The following is a 27,107-nucleotide window of genomic DNA, read 5'->3' as shown; positions in this document are numbered from 1 at the left end:
AACCTGAGGATTGGTGGCCTCCTAATTTCCAGAAATATCCTTAGCATAAATCCCCATTGCTGACAGTAGCTTGGGAGGGCCTCTGTGGCCCTGAGGGAGTCTGACTGATACTTAGGCTCTAAGCACCTGGGGTCTGCAGAGATAGTAGGGGAGAGCTGGGAGCAGAGCGAGCCACCACACTCCCACTCTTGACTGTTTTCATTCCACTCTGCCCTTCTCATTCCTGCCACAGTGACAGACTGCACCCACCCAGAAGGAAGCCCTGGGTCAAGGATTTGGGTCTCAGCCCAACCTCTTAAAGCGAAACCATTGAGACAGGCACCTCGGTCACTACCACTTGCTGCTCCATGAAGAGCCCACCGCTCCTTCTGCTCCTCTGAGCCCTGTGTCGCTTGGTTCCAGGCCCCTAGAGTTTAAGACACGGTCACCATCTCTTCATTTTCAGCCCCCAGGTTCTGCCCAGGGTGGCCTGATGGAAAGCTCCCCTCTCAGAGTGGGAGTCGTCTCATTCAGCCTGTCTTTTGCAGGAGCAGGTTTGAATTGTCATCTTTAAAAACTCCAAAATACTTATTTTACAAAGCAGGCCCTGTGTCCCTGAGCTTGCAGCCAGTGGGGACGTTAGATGACGTTGTCTGAGTGTGGAAGTGGAGATGCAGGGCTGAAGAGATCATCTGAATTCACCAGGCCGGTGTGGAATTGAAAGCGGGCCCCGGTTCTGTCCCTCCATCCCTGAGGCCCCTCCCATCCCCCCCGGACACCCTGACCAAACAGGCAGTGCTGTGTGCCAGCCTCACTCCTGCATATTCTGGAGACATACTGTTCCAGGAAGGAGGTTACCCCACACCTGCCCCATGCCCCCCAGCCAGCAAACTCAAGTGGGCAAAACCACAGCAGCAACGGCTTCACAGCCAGGCCCTGGAGGGACGGAGCTCACAGACCTCCCACTTACTGAGAAAAACATGGTAGACAGCCTGGGGGAGGGCGGCAGGTTCCAACAGAGCTCCCACCACATCCCCTGCCCAGCCCCCACCATCCAACCCTTTCCTCCACCTGGACTCAGCACCGTCCTGAGTCCCTGTGTAAGAGAACGTTGAGTCCTATGGAAAAATAGCAACAATGAGAACAATTGGTGCAGTTGCCATGAGGCCATGGATGCCCAGAGGACTGGAGGCTTTGACGCCCACTGACTCGGCCCCTCTCAGGGCATCCTGAGGACTATGGGGATGTTTGCCTCTCCACACACACAGAGGATCCCATTCCCTGGCTGCCACTCCACATGGATTACCTTCCTACACCAGAGGTTTCAATATTTCTTTAAAAGGTTGGCAATTTGGAAATCGTTTTTTGTACATGTATTTCTTATAATCCACTCCTCTGCTTTCTTATAATTGAGCATTTTGAAAATAATTTAACCTTTTCATCATCACTTGGGGTCCTGATGACGAACACCGTTATTGTGTTGAGGTGTCATTTCCCCCAGAGTGCAGGGACCACGTCTCAGTCCTCTGCATGCTCCTGGGCTCCTTGGCCAGCACGTGGCAATACTGTGTGTGTGTCTGTGGCTTTACTCTGGCAGAAGCCCACAGAGGCTCTGGCATGGAGGCCGACAGAGCCCTGCTGCTCTAGGCGGCTCTGCTTTGTGAATACACATTCCTTAGTGTCTTCCGGATCCTCTTTTGCTATCAGGATATGAACTTCTCAGATCCTGAGGCCCTTCTTCTTTTTTCCACTTTTTAAAAATTGAGATATAATTCACATATCATAAAAATCACCCTTTTAAGGTGGTTTTTGTATATATTCACCAAGGTGTGCATTCATTACCACTATCTCATTCTAAACATTTTCAACAGCTCCAAAAGGAAATTTCTGGCCATGGTCACTCCCCACTCTCCCTTCCCCTAACCCCTGACAACCACAAATCTACCTTCTGTCTCTCTGGATTTACTTGTTCTGCCCGTTTTCATGGAAATGGAATCCTGGGCCATGTGGTCCCTTGAACCTGGCTTCTCTCATTTGGATCATGTCTGCAGGGTGCACCCATGCTGTAGCGTGAACCAGCACTGGAAGCTCTTCTTGCTCCTGCCCCTAAGCCTTCCTTCACTTCTAAGGACAATTTCCACTTTATCTTTCTCCAGAGAATAGTCTGCCTTCAATCTTAAGGACTCAGCTCCTTACATGGGCTTTGGTGGGGGTCGTGAGGCAGCACCTGAAGGTCTAAATCGGGATGGGGGTGTTTGGTCCTTGCTGGCTTCACTGGATGGGTTCCTGACTACTTTGCTGTGAATTGCACACTCACACAGGAATGTAGCTTCCCCTACAGCTTGGGAAGCACATAGGCATAGAAGACACTCGCTTCAGAAATGTCCCTGACTGCTGCGGCCTCCGCTACGTTTCAAATGATGAATTTCTTAATGGCCTTGTCCTCAGGCACGCATCGGGCACAGTTCACGCAGCGAATAGACAGCGCGTGGCCATGGCCCCTTTTTGGCACAACACTAGTTCCTTCTTTCCTTTGTCATCTTGGAGGCACGGACTGGAGAGAGGAGCCTTCTTTTATTTCTAATGTTCTATGAGCAGGATGCCAAGGCAAGCGAGAAATGCGTGCAAAGCAGCATACATAGCGCTTGTGTAAAACTTTGAGTTCTTGTAAAAATGTGGGGCACTGGGAGACTTTTATTTCGGTGTTTCAGAGACATAGCCTGCTTGCTGACCATTTCTTGCCTATTTTCTCAATGGCTAAGGTTTCTGGATGAGTGGGCCCCAGGTAAGAAAAGTATCAATCTAAGACTCACTCATTTCATCTCCATTGTGCTCTACATTTTTACAAATCAACTTTCATAATTATTCTCTATTTTGAGTCTTCCATCAGGACTCAAGAGTCGGTGTAGGGAAGACAGAGAAAAGCAGCCTCTAACGTCCAGGAACTGGTCCAATGCCAACGACTGGGCCTCAGTGCTGGGAGGAGCTGGTGTGGGCACTGGACCTTGGTGTTCTGGGGCACATACACAATCCCGTGGGACCCATATCAGAGATGGGCACTCTGTGATGACAAAGTGAGAGAAAAAGCAAGACTATAATCTCGTCTCAGCACAGACAAAAACAAGACCTCTCTGCACATCGCAGAACTATCTAGCATCTCCTCCTCCTGGTTGATGGGAATGGCTGCTGCATCTTTCCCATCCACATCTTCAGTCTTGCTTCGTTTTTTCACATCTTCTAGGTAAGAATCATGAGGATACACGATCACAGTAGTGCACCTGCTTACACACACTATCCAGCCCAGAGAAGGCCCCACTTCCTAAGCCCTCCTGAGACCAGCTACGAGCTCACATCTATTCTAAGTTCTTTCGAAGGCCGTCTTTACTGCTGGTCTTTCTTCCTTTGTGCAACAAATCAATAAGCCCAGCTTGGTTCAGCTACAGGTGAGTTCTTGATGGTTTTTAACTTAGGAGGATTGGCAGAAATAGAGGTTCCCTGAGTCAGCCGAAGGCCTCCCTCCTTGGACAAGAGCCCCTGCCTCAACTGAGGCACACAGGTTGTCTCTGCCTGTCTGAGGCACCGGGTGGCCCACGGCTGGGAGGCAGCTCGGGCTGAATGGAGTCTGATGTTTCTTTGAGGTCCCTTCGCTTCACTTCAGGTGCGTTCTGTTCTAGGAATGAGGTGCTGTGAGACTTGTCCTGGTGATCTGATCAGATTTGCCCCGCCCCTCGGTGAAACTGCTTTCTAGCCTTCTGAGAAATGCTCCTATGTCCATCTGCTGGTTGAATGTTATACATGTTGTGTCTGTGTGGAAAAGTCCACAGTCGACAGGGGTCTGGGTATGCTATCCTTAAGCTGGTCTCGGAGGCCACAGCACTCAGGAGCTCTCCTCAGACCAGCATCCATTGGAACGAGCTTTGCTGGGGGTCTCAGAGGGTTTCCACACCTAAGGGTGGATTTCCCTCCACCTCGTCTCTGTGCGATTCCTGAGAACGGCTCGCGTTAAACTCCCTCTGCCTGGAATCAGGAGGATTGGGGACAATCAGCCTGTGGCTTCCGACTAAGCTCCGGAGGCAAGAAAGTCTCTTTTAGACTGCTCGGGTGCCCGTGTGACCTTCCCCATCGGAGTGGCTCTTCCCCGGGCCAAACACCTGCTGCTTCCAGATTTCCTCACTGTCGTGTGAACTCATCCTGCGTCTCTGACACAATTTCTTTTTTTTCTTTTTTTGAGACGGAGTCTTGCTCTGTCGCCCAGGCTGGAGTCTGGAGTGCAGTGGCGCAATCTCGGCTCACTGCAAGCTCCGCCTCCCGGGTTCACGCCATTCTCCTGCCTCAGCCTCCCAAGTAGCTGGGACTACAGGCGCCCGCCGCCACCGCCACGCCCGGATAATTTTTTTTGTATTTTTGGTAGAGACGGGGTTTCACCCTGTGTTAGCCAGGATGGGCTCGATCTCCTGACCTCATCATCCGCCTGCCTTGGCCTTCCAAAGTGCTGGGATTACAGGCGTGAGCCACCGCACCCGGCCGTCTCTAACACAATTTCTTAAGAGACCATTTGAAATGACAGTGGCCACTCGGGGGAATTTTCACATGAATGAGGTCATTCATTTGAGAGGTTCCGTACAGCAGAAAGTGAAGGAGCCCGGTGAAGAGCTTGTCTTGTAGAAAAGAAACATCGATTTGCTTAACGCAGGAGACATTAAACAAACTTCTTCCTTTGTTTCTACGCCTCAGGGATTAGTAAGTGCTGCTTTCTTGACAGATTGATAAAACTGTCAAGGGCCCAAGCTATTCTCCAAAACAGGGTAATGTCACTAACTGTTGAACGTATTTGCCAAAATCTGTTATTCTAACTTTTCTTTTTTCACAAAATGAACCCAATTAGCCTGAGAGTGATAATGTCATACTTATTGGAAGCCAGGTCCCTCTAATTTTTTGTTTCTATCCCTCCATTTCTCTTGGGCTAGAGAACATGGACTCATTATCTATTTTTTCAGAAAAGAAAACAGAGGCTCAGAGAGGTTAAGTGACTTGCTCAAGTTCACACTGCTAACCTACAGCAGGGCCAGGACTCAGCGCCGACTGTGAGACCTGGCCGGGGCTCCAAACAAACGCACATCTCATCGTGTTGCCTCCCTCAGCACCAAAGAGAAAGGAGAGAAATGTGGGCATCGTCAGACCGGCCACACCAGAGCTCTCAGTGGTCTCATTCAGTCCCACAAGCCCACAGGATGTCAGCACTCAGATGGATTTTGGAAACCATCCAGTCTCACTTCTCAGTTTACAGACGCAGAGACTAAGGCCCACAGAAGAAATGTGACTTAGTCAAGGTCACACAGCAAATTAGTGGCAATGCCCAGACTTAAACCGAGATTGGCAGAGCTAGGCACAGTGCAACATCAGCCTCCTCCTCCACAGCAGGTGCAGGGAGGGTCCATCCTTCTGGTCACTACAGCATGTTACAGTTTCCTGCGTCAGTGCCCTTCCTCCTAGGAAGAAACCTCTGGGCTAAGTGGCTTGCTCCCCGCTTTCAGCTATGTAGAATTTCTCTCTGGGCATTTGAGGTAGGAGTGTTGACTACATTTCTTAGGTGTCTGAGGCTATCTCAGTTACAGAGATGAATTACGAAAAAAATCAACCCTCTTGCGTATGTGTGCAGAGTTCTCCATGCAAAATAAAGTGTGAGTGAGAAGCAACAAATGCTACTAGCAGGAGGGCGAGCCAAACCTGCTATGCCCTTTGAAATGTCCTCAAGTCGTCCTCAAACCCACCCATGTAATTATCTTATAAGTTCGTTTCCAAAAATGAGATTCTAAATTTCAGTGTCTATTTACAGCCAGGTGACCATGGCACTCCCCTGCTCAATAAGCCTCGATGACTCCCTATGCCTTCAAAATAAAGTCACAGATCCCTAACCCATCATCCAGGGCCACTTGTGATCTGGCTCGAATCTACGTCCAGTAGAACTGCCCACTCTTTCCCTTCCAGGCACTCATCGGATTTCCTAGAAATAACTGCTTCTCTTTCTAAACCCCACCAACAAAAGTTCCCGGAAAAGGAATTTGGAGCAAAGAGCCTTTATTCCAGTGGACAGTTTGCACGCTCGGGAAACCCAGCCTTAAGTGTAAAATGTAGGTGTGTTCAAGGGAACGAAGAGAGGAGTCGGGTTTATTTTATTTTTATTTTATATATATATATATATATAATAAAAATAAAATATATATATTTGAGACGGAGTTTCACTCTTGTTGCCCAGGCCGGAGTGCAATGGGGCAATCTCGGCTCACTGCAACCTCTGCCTCCTGGGTTCAAGTGATTCTCCTGCCTCAGCCTCCCGAAGAGCTGGGATTACAGGCGCCCACCACCACGCCCGGCTAACTGTGTATTTTTAATAGAGACGGGGTTTCTCCGTGTTGGTCAGGCTGGTCTGGAACTCCAGACCTCAGGTGATCCACCCACCTCGGCCTCCTGAAGTGCTGGGATTACAGGCGTGAGCAGGAGTCGGCTTTGGTAGCAAAATTTCCTGCCCATGTTTCCCATGAGGTCTATTTATGCAAATGAAAGATGGAAACTTGCTTAGTTCTGACTGGTTGATACAGTTGAGCCCTGATTGGCCAGGGCAGATGAGATCTGATTAGTCAGTATCCAAGCTCCAAACCAGAAGTCTGTTAGATGTTTTCTTTCAGGGGTAGAGGCTACAGATAGCGGGGTATGCGTCTTTCCTTCCCTTAAGGGCAGGGATTTATTTTTGTTAGCCCCATCCAGCAGACAACTTGGCACACGATAAGTAATAAATATTGAGTAAATGAATGCATGTGTACTTGGAAAAATTACATTTACCCTCCCCCACTCCATGCCTGAATAAAACCAGCTACTACTGAGGAGAAAACGAGTCATGTCTAGAGATTTTCTCGAAAGAATATAAACATGAAACTCAAATTAGATAGCAAGTTGAAGAAAGTGTGACACTGCTTTATTTTCAGGGTTGTTTTTTTTTTTTTTTTTTTTTTTTTTTTTTTAAGGAAACGCAGCACATTAGGAGTTGAGGTGAAGGTACTGACTGTCTTTGTGGTTTGGGTGCGGTTGTTTTGTTTTGTTTTGTTTTGTTTTTTTTACCAGGATTCATAACTGGGGAAATAAAAGCACCTCTTTGCCTGCATAACTTTGTTCCCTTCCTTTATTGCTTTAAATAGGCAAGAGGTGGTTTGCCTTCCTTTCACTGCTAATGTTTGCTTTGCGTTCCTTAACAAAAATAACTTGCCGTTCATATTGCTCTTAAAGGTCGCTAAAGACCCCTCCCCCCTTACTCATTCCACTCATTTGTAACCAAGATCCTCAGTGCTGCTCACGGAGGCTCCCTCAACCCCATATCTTCTGTGCATAATAAAGCAGTAGATGGTGGGTCCAGTTACATTAAACATCAGGTAATATTGGTACTTTTAACTTTGCTATGAGAGTCCTCAAGATTGAAGCATTATCCTCTGCTTACAATTGCTGTAGGCAAGAATGTGCACCAACCCTCCCAGGAGTATAAGGACCATCACCATCACCATTGTAAGATGACAGCCTTTTACAGTTCACATATCTTTGTCCTGGTTATTCTCCCTCTTAATCGTTGAGAGTCTTGTGGCCAGGTGTGGTGGTTCATGCCTGTAATTCTAGCGCTTGAAGAGGCCAAGGCAGCAGGATTGCTTGAGAGGAGGTGGAGAATGCAGTGAGCTATGATCTCGCCACCACTGCGCTCTAGCCTAGGTGACAGAGCAAGAGCCTGTCTCGAAAATTATTTTAAAGGAGTCCTGCAAGATAGGTGTGAATTCTTCTAGAGCGCAGCTGAAAAGTTAAATGGCTTGTCCTAGAGTACACAGCTCAACAGAGCCCAGAGTAAAATTGAAATCCAATGCTTTTCCATCTATGCTGCACGAACCTCCACTAGAGTTTTATGAAAGTCCAGCTTCCTGGCAATAGGGAGAAAAAGCAATTATAGCCTTTCTTGATATTTAACCTAGCTAACAACTTCAGCCCAGAGAAAATCTTCCAAAAGTCCAAGACAGACAGGTCTGGATTTGTATACTTTCACCCATCAACCATAACCTTAAATCCGAAGCCAGGAATTAGAAAGAAATTCTCAGGGTAACATGATTACTTCAGTCATGAAGTCTCGCTTCCAGCACCCGTGAGACTAGCCGTGAGACTTGGGCAAATTACTTAACCTTAATTTCCTCAGTCTGTAAAATGGGGATATAATATTGGGTAACACACTAAGCATCATGTCAGGGATATAATTTGGGTGTTTGTCTCCATCCTCCCAGATGTCTCTGATCCCACCGTAACCAAATCCCAAATTGGCCTTCCTCTGCCAATTTCACAGTTTCTGTACATATTTTCCAGGCACTTCTACTACTCACCACCCCCCAAAAGGGACTGAGCCCTAAGCTTGTGCAGTGATTAATGCTTTCTAAGTCTTTTCCATCCGCCTGCCGTTATGCTACAAGATCTCTGGGTAAAGGACTAGCCAGGTCCATCTAACACATACTTTGGTGTGACTTAACAAACTGGCTTCTACCACGCTCAGCCTGAAGTGACAGTGCTTTTTAATGTTGGTTGCAGGTGGGAGACTGTTGCCCCCTCCCAAGCACTTCAGCTTCCTTGCACGGCCTCTCCTTGGCTTCTGTCTGTCCCTGCCAGCAGCTCTTCATGGGACCTATCCCGATACTCCAAGAAAGCAGAAAAGGGAGTTCCTGATGCAAAAAGTAAAGAGCTTTCATCTGAGGAAGGTGAGTCCTTTTAAATCATCAGGCCTGGAGAGACAGTAAAATGAGAGCAATCATATCCCACTCCTTCTTTTGAGCTATATATTCATTTTTAAAAACTGCTTGCTTTCGCCACAAGTAGCTATAATAATGCCACACTGGACACTATCACCTATAGTTTCATAATGAGTAGCCAGTCATTCATTTATTTCTGTAAACCAGTAAGAATTCTTGACAAACAACCCTGTACCAGCCCACTCTGTCCCCTTCTTTTGCCTTTAAAATCCTTCTTGTATCGTACATATACCGTATTTTCTGTATCCCATCTGTCATTGAAGGGCATTTAGGTTGGTTCCATGTCTTTGCTATTGTAAATAGTGCTGCAATGAACATTCGTGGCATAAAAAGGAATGAGAGCATGTCTTTTGCAGCAACATGAATGGAGCTGGAGGCTACCATCCTTAGCAAACTGACACAAGAACAGAAAATCAAATACAACATATTCTCACTTATAAGTGGGCACTAAATGATGAGAACACATGGACACAAAGAGAGGAACAACACACACTGGGGCCTATCAGAGGGTGGAGGTTGGGAGGTGGGAGAGGAGAAAAAAACTCTATTGGGTACTAGGCTTTGTGCGTGAGTGATGAACTAATCTGTGCAATAAACCCTCGTGACATGAGTTTATCTGTATAACCTACACATGTACTCCTGAACCTAAAATAAAAGTTATTTTTGTTTTGGTTTGGTTTGGTTTTCTAAAAAACCTGCTCTTAACAAAGGCTGTAGGAAGCTCACAGCCAAGGGTACCTGGGTCTGAGTCTTCCTGGCAGCTGTCCTCATTTTGGTTCAAGTAAACTTTAAATTATACTTTGTGTCTTAGCCTCTTCCCTTTAGGTTGACACTGAGCAGAGTAAATGACTGAATGGCCCCTGCTTCTCTGTCTGAAGCTTGGAGTCCTCATAAGAGGACTTCCTGCTCTGAGATAGGAGGGAGCCTCGCTCAGAAGAAGGAGCTTGTGTCTGCTGAGGACACAGTTCCATCCAATGAGGTCAGCAGGGCTGTTGGCAGCTTCCGTTAATTCTGCTGGGGCAGGCAAGTGGCAAGTGGCAGTTACTTGAGCTGAGGATGCTGGGATGGATTTTTACATGAGAAGTTGGCCCTTAAATCAGCAGCCCAACTTAAGTACCCAAGGAAATGGAACAGTGGGGAGAGGGACATCACACACACCACCAAATCCTCTTGTTAGTCTCTGGTTTCCACATCCTTTTCCAAAACTTCAGGCCAGCTCACAGCCTCACTTTTCCATCTGTTTGCCATTCCTCCAAAGTAGAGCTTCCTGCTGCTACAGGAATAGCTGAGAAGTGGGAAAGATCAAGGGTTGTAAAAGCTGCCCCAGACAATCTACAAAAAGCTTTGCTGGAATTAGGTTGTGCATCTCTGAACCTGAGCTAGATCTGTCGGGTCAGGGACCATGCTTACTTACTGGCTCAAGAATTGACAGAGGAGGTGTCTAAGAAATGCTTGTTGGATGAATAAATAAACAGCTGAGTGAGTGTTTATATGAGCCTGAAAACTGCCTGCACCAGCACAAAAGTAAAACCCCAACACCCTCAGGCCACACCTACCGGAAAAATATATGTCAGCCCCAGAGAAATGTGGGCAACATGAGGCAAGTCTGGAATAACACAGGAAACTGCTCTCCTCCTCTTCTGGCCCCTCTTCCCCTGTGATGCTCAAAATCCCATCAAGACTGGACATCCAATCAGCGGGATGTAAGAGGGTCATTCTTCACTGTGGCCATTCAGAAGTTTCCCGGAAACCTGGCTTTCTCTTGTCCATTGCCCTATGAGCATGGTGGTGACAAGCTTGGGCTCTGAAATCAGACAGCCCCAAGTTTGAAACCTACAGCTTCTTGCTAGCTGTGAGACTTGGGCAAATTACTTAAACTTAATTTCCTCAGTCTGTAAAATCGGGATAATATTGGGTAACACCCTAAGCATAATGTCAGGGATATAATTAGTGCTCAATAAATGTATCTCTATTACCCCCACATCCCATTCTGCCATTCCCTTCTTTCTCTTCCTCCCGCAAACCTTCATCATTGCCTATGAACAGCCAAAGGGTAAAACAATCACAAAACTGGGCAGTCTTGGACAGCCCAGAAGTTATTTACAAGTCTAAGAGTAACCACTGCAGTCTGCCCAACTGCCTGGCCTTTTGAAAAGCACACTTAGAAGCTAGTGATGTCTATAATCCCACAGAATTTCCTAGGAATGACAAGGACGTGTATTTACAAAGTTACTCTTGACTCTTTAAAAGAAGACAACCGTGTTTTGCTCCCAGGGTATCTCAAGGGGCACCTAGATTGCTGGGGTCCTGTTGTCCAATAAGTAATGCCACCTGGAAAAGGAGGTGTGACCAGTTTAGAGTCCAGATCTGAGAACTGGGGGAAGCCACTTCGTGTCTTAGTTCCCTTACGTGTAAAACAGAGGGATTGGACCAGATGATCCGTAAAGAAACTTCCGGGCCGGGCGCGGTGGCCCATGCCTGTAATCCCAGAACTTGGGGAGGCCGAGGCAGGCAAACTACCTGAGGTCAGGAGTTCGAGACCAGCTTGGCCAACATGGTGAAAACCCATCTCTATTAAAAATATAAAATTAGGCCGGGCGCGGTGGCTCACACCTGTAATCCCAGTACTTTGGGAGACCGAGATGCGCGGATCACGAGGTCAGGAGATCAAGACCGTCCTGGCTAACACAGTGAAACCCCGTCTCTACTAAAAAATACAAAAAATTGGCCAGGCGTGGTGGCGGGCGCCTGTAGTCCCAGCTACTCAGGAGGCTGAGACAGGAGAATGGCGTGAACCCGGGAGGTGGAGCTTGCAGTGAGCCGAGATCGCGCCACCCCACTCCAGCCTGGGTGACAGAGCGAGACTCCATCTCAAAAAAAAAAAAAAAAAAAAAAAAAAGAAGGTTTCAATGTTAAGACTTAAAGGGTAAATGGCTCTTTGATAGAGAGGGACCATAGAAAAGAAGATCCACACAACTTAACCTCCCAGGGGACAATTAAGATGCTTTAATGTGAAGTGAATGACGGTGTGGTAGGGTTTGATGTGAATGTAATGGCATAGGAAGGCTGGAGGGCTCAGGGATCCCTCAACCTCATTCTCAGCGCCAGATGTGGTGTCTGGAGCATCTGAAGAGGGGCTAAGAGACTCCGTCCTCACCCCAGCTCTGAAGATGCCTCCACCATAAGAAAGAGACAGGGAGCCCCTGACTCTCTCTGCTCCCACGTTGGAAGACAGGGGAGGAGGAAGGCCCTAGCATCTTCCATCACTGCTGCAGACACCAACCAAACCCCTGCCCTTCTCCCTGTTCCTCCTTTTCAACTCTCACCTGGGCCCCCACCCCAAACAGCTCTCTGCTCCCCTTTAGGTGTTAGCTGCACTTCACCGGCAAAACATCTTTCTTTGCCAATTTTTGTCACAAATTTTGGCATAGTGTTTGCATACATTTGCAGTTAGGATTCAAGAGACCCTGACTCCAATGGTGTAAGAGAAAATAATCACGATGACTGCACTTGCAGTCAAAGGAGGCTTTCAGGAGGCACACTTGATTTGCTACACAGGGCTGGGAGAGGCACTCAGTATGTGAGGCTGGGATGCCCTGACAGGAGCTTCCCCACGATCCAGGAAATCAGAACTTTTTCAATGTTGGCTTCAAATCATGGCTAATAGGCAGAAAAAAAGCTCTTCTCACCATGAAGGAAGACTGGGGAGGTGGGAAGGGGGACAGGGACAGGGCCCATCTATTCCATCCAAGAGGGGGCAAGGAAGGACAGTGGCAAGTTCAAGTCTGGAGCTGTTTCCTCCCAATAGTGAATGTCTGGTAACTTTGCCCAGAGGTTCTGATTTTTCTAGTTAGCCAAACGGGGCTCTGATTTCTAAGATTAGGTTAAATCCAGAACAGTTTGGGGGATGAAGGAATCTGGTTGAATGATGGGAGCTGGAACCATTGCCCCCCCCACCAGCAACACCTTAACAGAAACAAACGTCTCTGACCGCTCATCATATCCACAAACAGTTTCAGAGAAGAGAATGTCCCAGCTAGAAAAGCAAGTGGACGAGTGCCGGCCCAATGAGGCCACTGATTTGTGAGTGGAGACCTCTGAGCAACTTGGTAAAGAAAACAGGGTTCAGCCTCCCCCCGAGAAGTGGGGCACTTGGGAAAACCTCCCCAGATGAACAGACAGGAAGGAGGAGCTCAGTGATAGCCCTCAGAAGGGAGTGTCTATCCACCGGCCACAGTGATGACTGGGGTGACACCCATGCCACAGAAAAACACAAAAGTCCACCAAAGCCAGTTAAAGCAGACATTGAGTTTATTATTTGCCAAAGAAGAGGAGGGTCCCATTTCATTAAGAAAGGTCAGGACCGTTCTCCAAATTGAAAGTGAACAGGACAGATATACTGTGGAAAAGTTTTGTTCAAAGGTCTGATTGGCTCAAAAAGCAAGATGTAAACTCTTGGGACTGGCTGCTGTTCTGATTTTGTGTCACAGAGGCACAAGCATGGCTCACAGGAGATCCTGGATGGCTATGACCTGTGGTGCGTGGCCCTGGCAGGCTGGTGTCTGTGCCTCCTCTCGTCGAGGTGGGATTTTTCTCTGACATCCACTTGGGTTAAGAGTGAGGAGCCTTGGGGCCCTTGGGCCTGCTGCATGGCTCTGTGCCCATCATCACCCGGCTTTCTAATCCTCACCGCCTAGGATGGAGAGATATGCAGCCCTCCTGGCCACAGGGATGAGGAAACCTCATGAAAGCAGTTGGAGAATTTTGTTAGCATGTAGCCATCATATTTTCTAACCATGAAAACTGAGTCACAGGACAGCCAAGCCCTGGTAAGTTGGAGGATACAGGATTAAAACGCTGCTGAATGGGTGGGGGGGAACGGCAAACTGGGCCAGGCACGCTCATGCTTATAATCCCAGTACTTTGGGAGGCCGAGGTAGGTGGATCACAAGGTCAAGAAATTGAGACCAGCCTGGCCAGCATGGTGAAACCCCATCTCTACTAAAAATACAAAAATTAGCTGGGCATGGTGGTGAGCACCTGTAGTCCCAGCTACTCAGGAGGCTGAGGCAGGAGAATTGCTTGAATCCAGGAGGTGGAGGTTGCAGCGAGGGAGCCAAGATCCACTGCACTCCAGCCTGGCAACAGAACGCCATCTAAAAAAAGAAAGAAAGAAAGAATAAAAGCAAACTGCAAAGGCCTAAACCAAAATTAATCATGTCCAAATCTGGGTGGGAGGGTTGCAGATTTTTATTTTCTTCTTTTTTGAATGGGTTTCCTACGTTATCCTTTGCTATATTGATATTCTGTATTATCCAAATTTTCAACTATGTGTGGTTTTGAAACTATATTTTTAAAAATGTTTTTGATGCAGCAAGGGTGAGCTCAAGGTCAAGGTACTATAGACACAAAGGTGTGCACAGGTCAGACGTGGCAGCTCACGCCTGCAATCCCAGCACTTTGGGAGGCTGAGGTGGGAGGGTCGCTTGAAGCCAGGAGTTTGAGACCAGCCTAGGAAACACAGGGACACCCCGTCTCTACAAAAATTAAAAAGTAGCTGGATGTGGTGGCACATGCACCTGTAGCCCCAGCTACTCAGGAGGCTGAGGTGGGAGGAGCACTTGAGCCGGGAGTTTAAGGTTACAGGGAGCTATGATCCCTCCACTGCAGTCCAGTCTGGGTGACAAGGTGAGACCCTGTCTATAAAAAGACAGAAAAAAATGTGCTCACCAAAGTCAGGACAATTCTCCCAGAAGAGGAGTTGAGAATTGAGAGCTTGTGGCTAAGCCTGGCAGCCCAGATAGGCCTGCCTCTGCCCTCCCACAGCTCTGAGAGCCCAGCAGTGCTCAAGGGCACCAAGCCTGCCCTCATGGAGCTCACTCAGACACTGCTGCTGCAAAGACACCAAACAGCACCTCCCCTTTAGGAGACGCCTCTTCTGCAAACAAAACAAAACACAACAAAACAAAACAAAACAACAGCGCTCTTCTGTTCACTCAAACCAATGGTGGCACAGTAGTCCCAGTGGTGGCGCTGGGACTCTATTCCTCCGGCCTTAGAGTTACCTTGGCAGGTGAGGTCAGCCAGGCCAGAGCCTCCACCTCCTTAACACTGCTAGGACATCAGCCACAACAAGAAGAGACACATCCGTCCTCTGTGTTTAAAGTCTTTAAGGGAGCCCCAGCTGCTGTTCTGCTGTTCATCTGCTTTCCTGGCTAGAGGGTTTCGATTCTCTCTGTGTGGTGACGTTTGTTTTTTTTTTTCTCTTGTTCCATCTTAGTCAAGGGGGTAAGAAACGGTGGTTGCTCAGGGCGTTTGGCCCCTTCTCACGAGTTCCTCACTGCGCTCCCCTCCAGGCCAAGCCAACTCACCCCTGCACCGTCCTGCTCAAGGTCAGCTTCCCCACTGTCCACTCATTCCCTCGCCTTTCACCCTCAGCCTGTGGGTAATTCAGAAAGATGGTCCCGGGCATTGGGCGAGGAGAAGGCTGTTGGTGAACTGGGGGATAATCGGGCTGCACAACAAATCGCTCGTGATGCCAGTGTGTGCTCGTGGGCCCTGCCCTCCCACCTGGGAGAGGAGCTTTGCTTGTGGTTTCAGAGTTTCTGGGAGTTCCTTGAAATTCTGTGGAAAACAGTGTGGGTGATGGATATGTGGGTGCTAGGTTTTTTCCCTTGGGAGGCGGATCCGTGATCCAGAAGAATGTCGTAAACACGTTATTTAACAGCTCCATTTTCTAATGAACCACCCCCAGAGAAATTGTAGTTTGGGCCATCGAGAACGGTGAGGCTGGAAAAGCTGCAGGCAAAGGGAGGCCGCCACTTCCCTCTCAGAGGTGGCGCTTGGTGTGGCAGCCCTGGCATACCTGGATGTGGTCACTGGAAATGTGGTTTAAGTGAGCAAGAAAAGCACTCTTAGCACCTAGCTCATGCCAGGAGTTGGGCTAAATAGTTTGCATTTGTCTTCCTGCGTGAGCGTCACAGTTTCCCTGTGAGGTGGGACTTATTATCCTCATTTTAGAGATGAGAACACAGGTGCAGAGAAGTTAAGGGACTTCCCCTGTGTCACATAGCTAGCAAAGAGACAGAGACAGATAGAGAACTAGGACCACGTGGTCAAAGGAATGTGCTGTTTTCACAGCATCCTGCAGCCCTGTCCCATCTATGGTGTGTCACTGAGGGGTGTGCTGGGGGGCACTGGCACAGACATGTCACCTGCCCTCTTGGAGCTTCAAGTTCTTATACCTCGAACATGGAAATAAAGTCCACCTTCCTTGCCTCCACTTTCTGGCTATTTGTCAAAGAGCAATTAAGAGAGCCACAAGGACCAAGCCAAATTCAGTTTAGCAGGCTCAACCCTGCCTCCCGCTGACCCTCCAATTCCAGCAGAGGGTGCGGACGTGAAGGCCCTTGGCCAGGTCTCCCAGGACCGAGCCCAGAGAGCAGGCTGGCGTGGTGCCTCCCCCATGCACACACTTACTCCCATACGTGCGTGAAGAGCTTGCATCACAAGTCAGTGAGTGGCATTTCTTTTTTCAAGGTGGCAGGGGGAAAGGGCATGAGTCAATTCACCTTAGGGAGAAGGAGGGCAGAGCGTAAGTGAGGGCAGCATCCACGCCTGAAGCAGCTCACCCCTCCCCCCATCCTGTCTGTGGTTTCTCTTGCCCTCCTGCCTTCCACACCCCCAGCCCAGGTTAGAAGGCACCTCCCCTCACCCTCATCCTCCACGTCCAATCTGCAGCCACAAAGGGTGCGAAAATTAATCTGATGCTTTCGTGAGGGACTGGTGTCATAGGACCAACAGGTTTGTATGCCCACTGCACAGTGGCAGACCAGGTAGCAGACCAGTTACACAGTAACAGACCTGTTATGCTCACTGCACAGTAACAGACCAGTTACCAGTTAGGGCTGCAACAGATAGAGTTTGATGGTCACAGGGCACTGAGCCAAGAGATGGGAGGAGCCCCTAAACTCCATCTCCCCCAGGATTTCTGGGCTGGAGTCTTTAAGGGGATGGTGGAGGACAAGGGACTGGAGAATGGAGCTGTTGATTGGCTGGGGTAAGGGGGATGAATTCATCAGAATGTAGAAACTGCATTCTTTGGTGAGTCAGCTCCTATGGGGTCCTTTAGACCAGCTGACATGGTAATTTCACAGGTATGCAGGACCTGAAGGAATATCTCAAAGGGAAGACTTAACATTTCGAACTGTTCCAGTTGTTATCTGTAGGACCCCTAGGGTGACTCTAACCTTGTAGTGGGGTCTGTGGGATTCTAGGTCAATAGGCAGCAAACAACACGAGGAAGCAGGTGGGAGCACAGGGCGACCTTCGATGGACACCAAGTGCACTGTAAGCTGGATTTAGTTTCCCTTCTCCCCTTCCTCTGTTCCTGATTCATTTTATAAAATTTGTAGGGGTGCTTTCACTGGGAGCGCTGCGCTGCCTTTGAACTTGGTCTCCCACTTGAGAAATGCCACATGTCGCTCTTGCCCGCCCTCTCTTCCCTGGCTCCTGCTCCTCCTCTCTCCTCGAGGGCTGGGCATGAAGGGCTTCTTTTGTGGCTTAGTTTCCCTTCCTTCCTAGACATCCCCCTCCCCTAGAGTGCTTTTACATCACGTGGCCTTTCGTTAATGTCAGTGATTCAAACCTTAAATGTTCTCCCTCTGAAGTGAGTGATTCTTAGAGGGGAGCCCAGGTAGCCGCCTGCCCTCTTGCTCCCTATGGCACCAACACCCTGGTCAGGGACGTCTGAGCCAACAGCAGCTGCCTTGAGGAATCTGGTCCTGGGAATCCATCCACACACTCCCTCTCAGGGAGTCAGAAGAAGCAGCTTCAGGAGAGAGCAAAATAGAAGCCAAAAGACACACGGCGTGGGGTGGGTCGGGAGGGGGGTGGCATTAAGCTGCCGGATATTGAAGGGACAGCAGGGGCTAGGAGCAGAGACAGAGCCGAGTCAGATGGGCCTCAGGGTTTGGCCCAAGCCCCTTTGAGCCCTGTGGTGCTCCAGTTCTCTAGAGGCTGGGCTAGGCTGATGCCTGCATTGCTGTGCCTGGCCTTCCTGCAAGCCCTCCGCCCTGAGGTGACCCGAGCACATCACTGCTTCTTGAAACCTGAAACAGCCCATGGTAAATATGCCATGAGGAACACACGAGGCGCCGGTGTTGAACGCTCAGGACAAGGCTGCACCCAAGGCTGCAGTCATTTTCAATTGCCAGAGCAGGGCTGGTGTCGGAAGCCCAGACCCAGCAGGAGCTGAGAAATAGACACAGCGGGCAGGACACGGGGGTCCACAGTCGGGCCACATCAGGACACAGACCCCAGGGTGCCGCAGGAGATGTGCGGGCAGAACAGACGAGGAGATGGCCAGCATGGCTGCACCCCAACATTTGCCCTGGCTGTGAAGGGCAGGCTCCCCTCCTAAGGGTGTCCCCTGACCGCGCTCACCGGTTCCTGACCCAGACACCTCATTCTCAGCCCTACTTCAAGGTCACAATGGCATGCGGAATGCAGCGTCTGGCTTCCCCAGTAGAAAGCAGGGCCTCTGAGGTCAGAAATCATGTCCGACAGCACCGCACACTCCCAGCAGCAGTAGCCTCCAGGGGACTCACGCAGACTTGGCAGGGCTGGCCTGAGAATCTGCATTCCCCATGCGCTCCCTCACCTGCTAATGGTGACACCCAGCCTCCAGTGCAAACTGTAGCCTTTGGGGGTCTGCTGCCAGACTCAACACTGAGGTGCGAGGCCCAGGAGTCCTAAGGGTGGTGTTTGGTCATACTAGGCCTGTTTAAAGGGAGCCGGGACTAGAGTGGGCGAGGGGCAAGGGGAGGGAGGGAACCGCGGCTTTCCCACACCCTTTCAGCAGCTTCCGTGGCTCTTGCTGGCCTTTTCCATCACAGGCCGCTCTTCAGGATGGTCTCCCGGATGGACCTCTCTCCTCTCCAGCCTACCTGCATCCCCGTGCAGTGGCCTCTGTGCATCGCTCATTTCATCTCCTTTCACGCGATCCCAGTTCAGGGGTTTAGCTTCTCTCCCCTCTTAGGCTGTAAGTTCTGAACAAGCAGGAATGCTTTCTTTGTGTGGATTTTTTGTTTGTTTGAAATGCCAAGTAAGTGACCGATCTGCCTGTTGGTCCATGGGACTTGCTGAATAGTCTTCTCACCACCCCACTCGCCCTTAAAGACACTGGCTTCTCAGGCCTACAGCTATTTCCACAGCAGCCTCCTGGCAGCCAGCACTTTCCAGCAGGACCTAAGCTGTGGCTTTACCTCTCCTCTGCCTTGAACATTCCTCAGTCCAGGTCTTCACCATCTGGTGAGGCCTGACCTAGGAAGCCCAACCTGGTGAGGCCGAAGTCCTGGGAAGAGGCCCAGAAGAGAGCAGACCCTGTTCCTAGGATAAAGCAACGTGCTCCTGGGCTGCCCTGCAGGTGACAATCCTGAGATGTGGGGCCCTTAGTTACCATAGGGGATTAGAGAGCTGGCAGGGACCAGAAGAGGCCACCTAACCCAGGCTCTGCTTCTGGACAGGTGATCCCCCAGCCCAGGGCAGCTTTCAAGGAGACCACGCAGGACATTCTCAGATCTATCTGGTGGGAAAATGTATGAAAAATGTGGCTAGAAATAATTCTCAAGTTCCACTGAAGACTTCTACAGTTTCCTGTGCTCTTGCGTGTTGCCAATAAGTGGTCTCCTTATGGTGGTTTTTTTTTTTTTTTTTTTTTTAATTTAGGTTCAGGGGTACATGTGCAGGTTTCTTATACAGGTAAACTTGTGTCACAAGCGTTTGTTGTACACTTATTTCCTCAGCCAGGTATTAAGCCCAGTACCCATTAGTTCTTTTTCCTGGTCCTCTCCCTCTTCCCACCCTCTGTCCTCAAGCAGGCCCCAGTGTGTGTTGTTCCCCTCTGTGTGTCCATCTCTGTGGTCTTTGAAAGCAACTAAGAGGGTCTCCGTTTTCTCAGCTCAGCTCTCTGGAAGCCGAGCAGGGCAGACACTTTCTTCCTAAAGAAAATTGCCGGTTATGGGAGGTGTTTTTCATCTTCACTGTCACTAACAGTTTTTGACTGGGTGTTGTGCAGCTCATTTATGTGGAGAAGCCACATCTATCTTCTCTACTCCTCAACTGCCAGGCAGAGAAAAATGGCGGCAGTTTTCTTCGGAAACACCATGAGGCACAATGGATCAAGGTTATGACTGGAATCAAAGAAATTATCAATGTCAAGACACTCCAGTTAAGGCAGTTCCCATGGAAAATGTTCCAGTGGCTTCCTTTAAGTGAACCAACATGTAGGTGGAAAAGTAGAGTCCTCACGTCATCATAAACAGCACTGTGGCCTAAGCGGGTGGGAAAATGCATAACTCTTGACTAACCAACTCGATAGAATGTCTAACTATTGGAGCATGAGAGCACAGCTAAGCACCCATGTATGCCTCACAACCAATTTGAGTCCCTGCAGGTCAAGCAACTAGAGAAAATAGGCAGCCTCCTGAATGCTGGCTGGGCAAAAGCCAACTTAGCAACCAAGAAGAAATATGCCAACAATCACAAAACATTGTTCAACCTGAGTATAGAAAGGATCTTTTTTGCACATGGATGTGTCTTAGACGCTCTACAGAGTGCTTGCAAATAGCAGGATGTGGTAGAAAGAGCACGCTGGGCTAGGAATCAGAAGACCGGAGTTCTAGATCTTGTTCTTCCACAGCTAGCTGCGAAACTTCAGGTGCGTCGCTCCCGCTCTCTGGGTTAAACATGCTCATCTGTAAGCTGAAGAGGCTAGATTAAAGCATCTCAAAGGGCTCTTCCAGCCTGAAATCTTGAATCCATGACTACTTCCTTGGCAGTTTGTGAGCCAATCACATAAACAGAGCTCCTGTGCTCTCATTTCTAACTCTGGTGGGAGTTTTAGTTCACCGTCAAAGTAAAACAACATTGGTATAGACCAGCAATGTGTTCTAGGCATCCCTGGGGTCCCAAAACATTTGGGGGGGTCAGCAAGATCAAAACTGCTTTCATAACACAACTAAGATGTGATTTGCCTTTGTCCCTCGTTGACATTGCACTAAAGTTGCAAGAGCAGCGGTGGTGAAACTGCTTTGCCTTAGCACAACTCTAGGCAGTACTTGCGTTACTAGTCATCACGGTGTTTACAGCTGAGTGCTTGCAGAAGCAAAAGAAAGCCAAGTTTCATTTGGAAATGTCCTTGACGAAACAGCAAACATTTTAATTGTATTAAATCTCAACTTTGGAGTACACTTTTTAAAATAATCTTTGTGACAATAAGAGAAGTTCACATAAAACATATCAAAGCAGGATAGCTGTCTTAAGGAAAAGCAATGTGGAATTGAGTTGCAGGCTAAACTAGCCACTTTTTACGTGGAACATTCTTTTTACTTGAATTAACAATTTATGATCTATGGTTATATAGACTTTGGTGTTTGATAGCTGTTTTCTCAAATTTAAGTGAGCCATTCACTTCAAGAAAGGTAATTGATAGTAATTTGACCAGTGACATAGCCTAAGCTTTCAAGAGGAAATTGGAATTTTGGAAAACTTGCATCTGCTCTTGTATCCTTGATAGCTTTTCAATACTTAAAAACATTTCTAAGATTAACAAATGTAATTTCTCTTGTATAATGAGACTCGTCAACATTTAAAAGAATGACGTAAACATTTTCCAAATGACAAGTATACGATGTTACAAAAGCTCATGTGGGTAAAACATCCAAGATAAACCAATACATCTTAATGTAACAGAGTAAGAAAAGTGTACTGATATGGTTTCAGATTCCACATTAAAACTAGCATTTAAGAAACCACCACTTTTTGAGTTTTGGTGCAGTATCAAAGAATAATATTCACTATTATTCTCCTTAAAAGCCATTAAGATACTCTTTTAACTATCTATGTAAGGCTGTAATTTCACCATCCACCTCAACCAAAACAAGATATGGCAACAGAATAAATGCAAAAGCAGATATAAGAATCCAGCTCTCTTCTATTAACCAAGACATTTAAAAGGATTTCCTATTTAATAAATGGTGATGGGAGAACTGGCTAGGCATATGCAGAAAATTGAAACTGGACCCCTTCCTTACAACTTATACAAAAATTAACTCAAGATGGATTAAACACTTAAATGTAAAACCCAAAACTATAAAAAACCCTAGAAGAAAATCTAGGCAATACCATTCAGGACCTAGGCACGGGCAAAGATTTCATGACAAAAACATCAAAAGCAATTGCAACAAAAGCAAAAATTGACAAGTGGGATCTAATTAAAAGAGCTTCTGCACAGCAAAACAAACTATTATCAGAGTGAACAGATCTCATAAAGAATGGGAGAAAACGTTTGCCATCTATCCATCTGACAAAGGTCTAATATCCAGATTCTACAAGGAATTTAAACAAATTTACAAGAAAAAAACAATCACATTAAAAAGTGGCCAAAGGACATGAACAGGCATTCTCAAAAGAAGACATTTATGTAGCCAACAAACATATGAAAAAAAGGTCAACATCACTACTCATTAGAGAAATGCAAATCAAAACCACAATCAGAATGGCGATTATTAAAAAGTTAAGGAACGACAGATGCTGGTGAGGCTGTGAAGAAATAGGAACGCTTTTTCTCCACAGAGAGTGGTGGGAGTGTAAATTCATTCAACCATTGTGGAAGACAGTATGGCAATTCCTCAAAGACCTAGAACCAGAAATGCCATTTGACCAGCAATCCCATTCCTGGGTATATACCCACAGGAATATAAATCATTCTATTTTAAAGATACATGCACACGTATATTCATTGCAGCACTACACACAATAGCAAAGACATGGAATCAACACAGATGCCCACTAGCAACAGGCTGAATAAAGAGAATGTGGTACATATACACCACGGAATGCTATGCAGCTATAAAAAGGAACGAGATCATGTCCTTTGCAGGGACATGGATGGAGCTGGAAGCCATTAATTATCCTCAGCAAACTAACTCAGCAACAGAAAACCAAACACCACGTGTTCTCACTCAAAACTGGGACCTGAACAATGAGAACCATAGACACAGGGAGGGGAATAGCACACACTGGGGCCTATGGGGGTGCAAGGAGAAGGAGAGCATCGGGAAAAATAGCTAATGTATGCTAGGCTTAATACCTAGGTGATGGGTTGATAGATGCAGCAAACCACCATGGCACATGTTTACCTATGTAAACAAACCTGCATATCCTGCACATGTATCCTGGAATTTAAAATTAAATAAAATAAATTTTTTAAAAGATTTGCAAAATAATAAAACAGTGGTTCTCATTTAGGGTGATGTTGTTCTCTCTCTCCATCTGTCCAGGGGATATCAGGCAACTTTTTGGTTATCAAAGTAGGAGGAGGGCTTTCTACTATCCTCTAGTGGGTAGAGGCCAGTGATGCTGCTCACCATCTACAATGCGCCGGAGAACTTCCTACAACAAAGAAGTATCTAGTCTAAAATTTCAATAGTGCCAAGATTGAGAACACTGATACAAAATAATGCCAGTCTTCTCACTGATCTTTTTGTTTCAAAAATACGTATGTCAGCTTATTATTTTTAAATGAACTAATTTTTAAACTTTCCTTATTTAAATTTGTAATACAATAACTATCAATAGACGTAACCCGCATAAACAAAAGCTCTTTGGCGCCCTCAATGATTCTTAAGATTATAAAGGGGAACCAAGCATGGTGGCTCATGCCTGTAATTCCAACACTTTGGGAGGCCAAGGCAGGAGGATCACTTGAGGCTGGGAGTTCAAGACCAGCCTGGGCAACGTAACAAGACTCCACCTCTACAAAAAATTTAAAAAAGAAAAAATCAAACAGGCATGGTGCCACATGCCTGTAGTCCTAGCTACTCAGGAGGCTGAGGCTGGAGGATCGCTTGAGCCCAGGAGTTAAAGGGTAAAGTGAGATATGATCGATCATACCACTGCACTCCAGCTTGGGCGACAGAGCAAGATCCTGTCTCAAAAAAAATTGTGAAGGGAGTCTAAGGCCAAAACGTTTAACTCTAGATGTAGACAATTGACTATAGAGATTAGAAAAGTCGTTGTGCTAAGCCTCCCTGCACATCAGTTCCTATAAAAATCAGAAGCACAGCAGGCGTGCCCAAGGACATGTAGTTTTTCTCCTCAAGAAAAGAATCGTCTAAAGTGAGGCAATGTAAAGAGGTCAGTGCAGGGGTGAACACCCATTTAAGCCTCGATGATGTGTCAGGGTCTGTGATGGCTGCGAGAAATGCAACCACGACTGAAACTCCTCATTATTCCAAAAAAGCTACTGTCTAGAAGGACAGAGAGACAGCTGAGATTTTGATTGACATGTGGTAGGGAGAAGGGGGATGGATGCGTGGGTAAAGGAGGTCAGTGGGGAGGGGCTTGGGTTAGAGATGAGGCAAGGGGACAAGGGAGGCTTCCTGAGAAACAGATGTCTGTGCTGCGTCTTGAAGGATGAGTGGGAATTTGGTGACTGAGTGCGAGAGGCCCTGTAGGAGAAGGGGGGTGCCTCAGCTGTGGGAACAGCATAAGCAAAGGCCCAGAGGTGAGAACCAGCATGGGGTATTTGAAGAAGACATGAAAGCAGGTAGAGAAAGCAAAAAACAGACTGGAGTGCACCCCCCAACAAAACAAATGTAATGTCCCCAATAAAATTAAGATTGTTTGAAAATCAAGAAAGAGCAGCACCACTGACATCAAACATCTACTCTGTTTTTGGAAGAGAGTAGCTGCTTCATAACTTAGGTGCACGGATACAAGCACCTGTTCTGGAAAACAAAATGAGACTCTGCTCTTGAATCTTGATACAAAGGGAAATGCTCCTGCTGTCCTTTCCCCTTCCAGGTGCTTTTCGGTCTTTGCACGAGTTCTGGCTCTGGCTCACGAAGGCTGCCCAGAGTGGTCACTGTAGGTGAACAGGTCCTTGGGAGCTAAGGAGGAGGAAAGCCCAGCCACTGGGGGCTCCTCAGCATGGACCCCGGGACTTCACTCCACATAGTTCATAAAGGGGATGTGTGGTTAGTTCATGGCACACATGTGGAATCGTTTTTCCCAGCAAAGGAGTCGGTCAAGGTGGCTGAAGGTTTATTTCGGAAGCAACGGATCAACACCATTCTGAAAAAGCCGTATGCTGTTGTAAAGCACACAGAGGCAGAGGGAGGCCCTGTGCGGTACGTCAAATAAAAGAGGAGAGGGAAGAGAAAGAGAACGTTTTCTGATGGTAATCCACGCCCACCTATTCCTACCGGCAGCTTTCATCAAAGGTTGAACTCACCCAAAAGACGCTCCGGCATTTGCCCAGAGGTCCTCAGGGAGAAGCTGGCCTTTCCGACAGGCATCGGTGGGTGGCAGAAGAAACCTACATGACACACAGCTGGGACTCTGTTTCCAACAGAAGTCTGATTGAAAGCCCTGGAATTAAAGAGGGCTAGACAAGTCCCCAGACCGGGGGCTTGGGTCCCTCAGAAGGCCTGTGCAGGCTGGTGGCAACCTCGGCCGGTGTTTGCCAGAACAGCATGTGGCCGAAGGAGCACAGCTGCAGCCGGAGCAAGATTCTACAGGCAGTCAGGCTGGGGACCGAGGCGGTGCCCACAGAGAGAGCCGGCTCACAGTAGTCTGCAGGTCGAGAGGATTCTACAGACAGGAGCAGGTTGAGATGGGACTCTCAGAGCAGACTGGGAGCAAGCAGGAAAGGAATAAGGATTTGACTGGAGAGGAGGTGAGTCTGCCTTCCAAGCAAAATAATTCAGCGACAGGCCACCTAACATAAAGGATCTCATTCTTAGGGACCTGGTCTTAAACCCCTCTTGCCAGTAATCTGGTGGTCTAGTGTCACTCATGGGCTTTAGGAACATCTATGGGCCAAGGGAAGGAGGGCAGTGCGTGTGCCCAAGGAAGTGAGGGTGGGTAGGGGGAGTGAGCCACACGTCCCCAGGAGGGCCTTGGCTGTCCCTCTCCAGTGATCCAGGATGCTGTAGGAGGCCTGATAGTGAAGGCTTATCAATCTGGTCTCTGAGTCCCAGTGGAATCATATGGGTACCCCCTACCAATGGGGCCAGGAGGTAGGTGGCTCAGGAAGGCTCTCCTAAGTAGTCTGATGGTCTCACAGCTGACCGCAGTAAATATCGCCTTGGTGTTTATTCCACCATTGCAAACGAGTGGCTTCCTGTTTCGCCAACAGATGTGCACTTTGCATACATTATACAACACATGCATGTGTATGTGGGGCCACTGGAGAGTATCTCCTTTTCAGAATCACCAGCATCAGATGTATTTAGTCAGAACAAATGACTGTGTGCAGAGCCGTTCCTTTCACCTTTTCTCTTCACGCCTCTGCATCAGACAAGCAAATGGAGCTGATCCCTGTGGAGTAATACCGAGAGCTATTTGCCTACACAGGCTACCAGAAGTCAGTAGCTGAAACACCATAACTGCAGTAGTAACAATCGCTGTTAGAGGAATAGCTAACAGTGCCAAGCACTGGGCTAAGTTTTACAAATATTAACTCATTTAATTAGCAGTAGCTGATATGGCATTTTATAAGCAACTTTAAATCAATAAAGTGAATTACCTGTGTTTGGCGACTAATCAAACACAAAGGTTATGGCATCAACTCACTATTACACCACACTCTGGGCAGGCCCAGCCCTCCCAGGGAAGGCAGTGGCTAAGCCACAGGCTACCAGGATCGTTCCTCCCCGGCCATCTTTCCCTGGGCACCAGGAGGGTTAGCATTTCCCTGTCTTCATGCTAGTTTTGTTTAAGTAGTGATGACAATGAGGAAAACCCATGAGGCAATGTGGATGTAACTCTGAATTCATTATTTACACGCTTGGTCTGATTAAAAGTTGGAGCAAGTGGTCTCCACACTAGAGGCTGTCTCCAAGCCACAGCTCCAAATAACCTTTTATGCTTCACTCAAAATCTCCCCTTCCTACCAGTCATTCCTTTCTATGGCACCAAGCCCTCGCTTCCCCATCACCCCTAACTTTCCCTAAAGGGAACGGGGGGATCACAGGTGGTCAAGCTCCAGATGACCATGGGCTTCAACTACCCACTTCGGGTTTCCTTGCAATACCATAGCCCCAGGTGGGGTTTGCTGCCAGACACCCGAAAGGGCATGTGCAGGGTAGCTCCAATGCAGCTCTTCCTCAGCTCGGCCCTTCACATTGGTCCCTTCCACTCTTGCCATTGGGCAAAGGCAATTTCCCACTGAACTGCCGTAGTTTTCTCCTTGTTTGACTCTCTTGCTCCATGACGTCTAGGGGCCTGCACAGTTTC

General features: G+C 47.9%; 1 protein-coding gene and 1 pseudogene across 1 annotated transcript in view; both read right to left on the bottom strand.

The window, feature by feature from the left end:
* Positions 1-27,107, bottom strand: part of TIGAR (TP53 induced glycolysis regulatory phosphatase) — a 1,172,566-nt gene that overhangs the window by 853,500 nt on the left and 291,959 nt on the right. The window lies entirely within an intron of this gene.
* Positions 757-6,132, bottom strand: LOC126931749 (40S ribosomal protein S26-like; annotated as a pseudogene).

The sequence above is a fragment of the Macaca thibetana genome, chromosome 11, assembly GCF_024542745.1.
Source record: "Macaca thibetana thibetana isolate TM-01 chromosome 11, ASM2454274v1, whole genome shotgun sequence".
NCBI classification, from domain to species: Eukaryota; Metazoa; Chordata; class Mammalia; order Primates; family Cercopithecidae; genus Macaca; species Macaca thibetana.
The sequence above is the reverse complement of the archived record's forward strand: the minus strand, read 5'-3'. Positions and strand labels throughout refer to the sequence as shown.